This window comes from Suricata suricatta, chromosome 9 (genome assembly GCF_006229205.1).
Source record: "Suricata suricatta isolate VVHF042 chromosome 9, meerkat_22Aug2017_6uvM2_HiC, whole genome shotgun sequence".
In the NCBI taxonomy this organism is placed as follows: Eukaryota; Metazoa; Chordata; class Mammalia; order Carnivora; family Herpestidae; genus Suricata; species Suricata suricatta.
The window spans coordinates 6,563,768-6,570,533 of NC_043708.1; positions in this window are offsets into that span (position 1 = coordinate 6,563,768).

Sequence of the window (6,766 nt, forward strand, 5' to 3'; positions counted from 1 at the left end):
GAGGGTCACTCTGAAATTGGACATCGGAGCCTTTCCTCTTAAAGAGCCACAGGTCCCCAGTTAAACGCTGAAATTGATGTGCACAGGTTCCCAAGGAAGCCCGCCCCTGTACATTGCCATTATTATTATTTTGTGTTTCTCTAATACTTTCATTGAAAGATAATCATGTTATGAATATTAACTTTTATAGGCTGCATTTGTAACTGCTTATGTGTAAAGAAGCAGCACTTTCTGAAATCAAAATGACACTAATAATTTAGTCAATTCACTTTTTCCCATCTCCATGTTTACAGTCGTGTTATTTCGTTACTGCACACGCTGAATTTTGATAACAGCATCCTGGTAATAAACCTTTTTTGTTCTTCAAATTTAAAGACACGTGTGTCGCATAGGACAGAGGCGGTTTAAATTCATTCTTTCAATAAGTAATTGTTGAATGCCTACTAGGTGCCAGATCCTGTGTAAGTATAAGGGGTGATGCCGCCTGCACAGACCAGAGACGTGAGGGAGGAAGACAAGCTAAGAAGCCGCAAATTAGAAATGAGGCAACGTATGCAGCAGTAGGGATACACAGAGGACATTTTCAGTGCTCCAAGTGGGGACACCTGGTCAATTGTGGAGCTTGGGGAATATCTCCTGAATTTTAAAGCTTAAGGAAAGTGGAGATAGGAAAGAAAAAATAAGCTATGAAAGTATACATGATCTGTCTAGTGTTTATCAAGATGCAGAAAACCTTTATGACCATTAGGATGACCATTATGAAAGAGGGAGGGAAGGGAGGAAGGAAGGAACAGAGAGAAAGAGGGACAAAGGAAGCAAGCAAGGAGGGAAGGGAGAGAAGGGACAGAAGGAAAGAGGGAGAGTGGAGGGAGGGAGGAAGGAAGGAGAGGAGGGAGAGAGAGAGGGAAAAGTAACAACTGTTGTGGAGGATGTGGAAAAATTGGAACTCTTACTCATTGCTGGTGGAAATGTAAATTAGTGCAGCAGGGACTCATATTTGCACACAGGTTCATAACAGCACTACTGATAAGAGCCAAAAGGTGAAAACAGCCCAAGGGGCCATTGATGGAAGAAGGGGTAACCAAATTTGATCTATCCAAACAATGGAATATTATTCAGCCTTAAAAAGGAAGGAAAGTTTGACACATTCTATAAGAAGGGTGAACCTTGCTAAGTGAAATGAGCTCGTTACAGGAAGGCAAATACTGCCTGATTCTGTTTACAGCAGGTACCTAGAGTAGTCAGATTCATAGAGACAGAAAATACAATAGAGGTTGCCAAGGGCTGGGGGAGGGGGAATTGGGAGTTAGTGTTTCTATTTGGGAAAGATGAAAGCATTCCAGAGATGGACGGCAGTAATGGATGAATGCACCTAATGCTTCTCAACTGTACACTTAAAAAGGGTAAATTTTAGGTTATGAGTATGTACCTACAATTTTCTAAAAGATGGAGAGAACCCCACCATCCCTGTCTCCAAATCTGTGCTGCATTAGTTTGGGGACCCAGGGACGGTCCGACTACCACCCATTTTCTAAAATGCCGTCTTCCCAGGAGCTGCTGCTGTTTGTATGTCAGCTTTATTTGTAAATACAGTTAAAAAGCCAAGCACAAAACACCGTCATCCTAGGGCAAATGTTCTTGGGCTCTGAAACTGAGTGCTGTCGTTCTCATTAACAGTAATGAGAGTCCCATGGTTAAACCTCCATGCATCATGCTCAAAATTTACCCCCTGGAGTTTGCAGATGGAAAAAAAAAAGAAAGATTATCTTATGCACAAACAGAAAACAGAAAATAAAGCCGGAAATGGCATTCTGACCACGGAGATGCCATGGGACGATTAGCAGGCAATCTGGTGAGGATTGTTTCAGGATGAATCCTGAAGAGGGCATATGGCAGAAAGGCTGTGTCTAATCCTGGTCTCCAGGTCCACTGTATGTTTCAGAGCAATCAGAATTACTGTTAGGCCATGGGGAGGAGCCAAAATTGTGACTCGGACATTAGAATCTATTTTTTTTTAACATAAATGTCCTCTTGAGATAGATGAAAACAAAAATAGACCTAAATCTTGTTCCATCCAAAAGTTCCCAAGTTTTGGTTTCGAGTGAATTTCTACAGAGGTTTTTAAGATTCTTGGTGCATTCTCATAATTAAAGACTTCAAGGTTTTAATTCCCTCTTCACTCTGAATCTCCCCTAGAGCCTTTGTCATGTTCTATGTTGTTAGGAAACATAATCAAATTAACACACGTAAACGGAACTATTGGAAGTCAGTTTCTCTCTTCTCATTTTCTCAGTCCCTTTCTATGTGTCATTCTCCCCCTCATCTCAATGTGTCTCTTGATTCCTATCTCTATTTCTCTCTCTCTCTCACTCTCTCTCTCTCTGCCTCTTTACCTCTCTTTGTCTTCTTCTAATCTCTATCTCTCAATTACTATATTTTTTCTCTCTGTCTCTGTCCCCCTCTGTGTCTCTCTGTCTCTCCATTTATCTTTGTGTCTCATCTCCATGACATGGGCTCCTGTTACTACTCTTTTCTACACTGTACTTTCTCAAGCGTCTACTGCAAATGGCACACCAGCTTCCTTCAACTTACTGGCCGCATTTAGGTGCATAAAAGTGGCTTCCATTCAATATGGCCGCTATTTCCAATGCCACTGATTCCTGACTAGATACATTTCTGTGACTTACTTGAACACTCTAGAAAGAGACCCCAATGGACTACTGGCTTGCCAATGGGTCAGGTACTATCTAGCCAAGTTCTCAAAATTTCTTGAAGAAATTCTAGAAGATTGGAGGGAAGAAAGGAATTATATGGCCTGCTACCCCCACTGCAGAAACTGAGAACTGGAACAATTCTCTGAGAAGGGCTATGTGAGCAAACCAACTATCCAGTCAACCAAAATATCCAGCCTTGTGCTCACAAAGAGGGGTCTGTGGTCAAGATGCTGCCAAGGTGTCTCCGGGGTCAAAAAAATTTTTATAGTAATTATAAGACACTGTTTGTCTCTTTTACTCTACTAGTATGTGTACCAATGGCACACACACTGTGCAGGGTAAAACTTCATGTGCCTTAGCATGAACGAAGGCAGTGGCCACAAACTCCTTTAGCAGCCACTGGCCTCTTTACCACCACACAAATGAAACAAAAAGAAAAGTTTTTAAAGGCAAATTTCCCTTAAGAATATGCTACGTGGAGCAGTAAAAATGATTAACTTTATTGTATCTTGACTCTTATGGGCACATCTTTTGGATTTTCTGTGTTTAAAAAAAAATGGATGTACACACTTCATGAAGCTGCACCCCAAAGTATGACGTCTGTCCTGAGGAAAATGAATGAATGATGTAGGAATGCTTGAGTTGCCAGCTGAACTAGCCACTTTTTCACACAGCAGCATTTTTACTTAAAAGAACAAGTAACAAAAGTCATGGTTATTCAGATTTGAGTACTTAGCTGGTATTTTTCTCAAAAATGAATAAAAGGAGTCTGTCATTTCAAAGGAAGGAACTGACATTATCAGGATAAATTTAAAGTATTTGAATTTTAGAAAACTCTCATCTGTTACCATAAGCTGACAGCTTCTCAATACTTAAAACCTTTTCTGATGAGATCACTGGTAATATTATTAATGTCATATTTTTAGATATCTTATAATTAAAGGCATCAAAAATTGAAGATTTACATAACTCAGTAAGCCAGTGTTTTCCCAAAAAGTAGTATATAATGTTACAAAATCACCCATGGAGGGGCCCCTGGGTGGCTCAGTTGGTTGAACATCTGAATCTTGATATCAGTTCAGGTAATGATTCCAGGATCATGGGATCGAGCCCCACACATAGTGTGGGGCTTGTTTAATATTCTCTCTCTCTCCTTCTGCCCCTCTTCCCTACTTTCTCTCTCTCTTTTTAAAATAAAAAATAAAACTATTTTGAAAATCACACATGAGGGGGGTGCCTGCGTGACTCAGTGTCTGACCTCAGCTTAGGTCAAGATCTCTCATTTTGTGGGTTTGAACCCCATGTTGGGCTCTGTGCAGACAGAGTCTGGAGCCTGCTTCAGGATCTTTGTCCCCCCCCCTCTGCCCCTCCTCCATTCACACTCTTTCTCTCTCAAAAATAGACATTAAAAAAATAGTAATAAAAATAAAAATCACACATGAGTTTACCCTCAATCCCATTCAAAGTTTAAAACAGACAATGGATTTTAATATAAGAAAGTACAAAAAACTCATTTATATGATTTCACATTACAACTAACCTTTAAGAAACTACCACTTACTGAATTTTGGTATAGTATCAAAGAAGGATATTCAAAATTGTCTAAAAGGTCGATTAAATGGCCACGGTTTTCTTCATACACTTCAAGTAAACCAACATATTTCAGTAGAGTGAATGAGGATTGTACATATTCTGAAATTTACTTGTTTGACTGAGTACTGATTTTGATTCATTTCAGAATATGTAATCCTGCTTAAACATTTTCAAGACACTATAATATTCCATTAGAATAAACATACCAATGTACATTTTATTATCCTGAGAATGGGCATTTATGTTGTTTCCAATATTTTACTGTAACAAACAATGTACCCAGGAAAATTCTTTGTCTCATTAGGCACATCATCTTTAATCTTACCTCTAGAAGTAGAATTGCTAATTTGTGCAGTAAGAGACAATTTACCTCTACTAATACTAGTAATAGTTAACAATTATTCATCATTTATGACCCATCAGGGCCTAACAGCTTTACATATATTTATACTTGTAGATCACAGTATTATCCCTATTTCACCGATGAGAAGGGTGAGGTGCAGAGAGAGTCAATGGCTTACTCTGCTCATTCAGCTAAAGGGAGATGGTAGAAATCAGAATGATTCCTTACATCTATGCTATAGAACCCATATTCCTAGCCGTGCTCCAGCTTTCTTTCCTAGATTTCTCTGCACTGCTCACCTATTTACACCCTCTCCAGTCGGCCATGAATCATTACCTCCAGCACTTGCTATCTTCAGGACTTTTGATCTGAGACAATTTGGGGGGTATAAAACAATATCCTACTATTGTATTAATTCACTTTTTTTTCTGGTTACTGGTGAGCATCTTTTGAAATGTTTGTTGCATTCACAGAGTTCCCCTTCTGGAAATTGCCTTCATATCTTTTGCCAACTTTTGTCCTTCTGAATTCATAGTTTGTGGGTTTTCATGAATTCTTTGCACCAAGCATTTTCTAGTTGTAGATAGTGCCCGTGTCTTCTCTGAGTCTACAGCTCATCTTCTAATCTTTAAAATAAGAACACCTACTGAAGGTGCACTATGGAGAAATCTCAAATTTGGCTTGAAGAATTTTTGAAAGTACTCAAAGGCCATCTCTCTCAAATTTTTTAATCTATTACCTGGCTTCTTATCCAAGTCCTTCACTAGGATGTTCAATGTAACTGGACAACTGGCTTACACCATCCCCATCAGCCCAGCAAACCCACTACACCCTTAGCTGCCCCTGTCTACCAACAGCCTCTCCATGATTCTAGGAGCTGGACAGTCCATCTACCATGAAATGTTCTTCCTCTCCTTCTCACTCATGTCCAGAATCCAACCATTTCAACCTGTGAACATGGACTCCACCTTGTTTCACGCCACCATCATCCCTTACCTGAGTCACTCCAGTGCCTCCCCCACCTCCCAACTGGCTTCCTGTTTCCATCCATGACCCTTGAATCAGTCTTCAAAGGAAACCCAAAGATGTCATGCCTGTTTAAAATCCAGCAAGGAAGGAATGAAGGAACCAGAACATCACCATTAGAACATGATTTTCATGAATGCTGCAGGCCAGATCTACTGATGAATGTAAAAGTTAGTGGACAAAGCTTTAGGGAGAAATAGGGTATTTTCATAGTCTCAAAGTATCTCCCCTCCACCACCACCACCAATCTCTCACTCACTGTGGTGGTTTTAACACATGACTACAAATTCTCTGATACCAACCCCGTCTCCAGAAAGCAGGGCTTACTGAACCTCTGCTGAATGTAGACTGGCCTCAGTGACTTGATCCAATGAATAGAATATGGAAAACTATAAATAGTAACTTTATATCTAAGAAACCTAGCAAATGCCACCTTAATCAACTGATCAGGGTTAACATCACCAGGGATAAGTCATGTGCCCCCAACATGATGAGACAAGAAGAAACATCACTTGTATGAGGCTGTTTCCCCAAATCCTCACCCTTGGGGTCTCCCTGCAACAACAGGGGAAAAACCCAAATTGAGGCATATTCTACAAAATACCTGACTGCTTTTCAAAAGTGTCAAGGTCAAGAAAAAACCACAAAATGGTCACCAATTAGAGGAGATGGATGAGACACTGAACAGACTAACCTGAATCTTGAAATTTAAAAATGGGGGGAGGGCACCTGGGTGGCTCAGTTGGTTAAGCATCTGACTTCAGCTCGGGTGATGATCTGATGGTTTGTGAGTTTGATCCCCACATCAGGCTCTGTGCTGACAGTTCAGAGCTTGGAACCTGCTTCGGATTCTGTGTCTCCCTTGCTCCCTACCCCTCCCCCATGCATGCTGTGTCTCTCCCTCTCTCAAAAACAAACATTAAAAATTTTTTAAAAAAACAAATAGAAAAAAAGTGGGAAATTCCCAATAAGGTCTGAAGTTTAGTTAATAGTATTGCACCTAAGTCGATGTCTTCATTTTAATCAAAGTTCCATCATTATGAAAGATGGGATTATGGGAGGAAGCTGAGTGAAGTTGCAAAGCATGTGC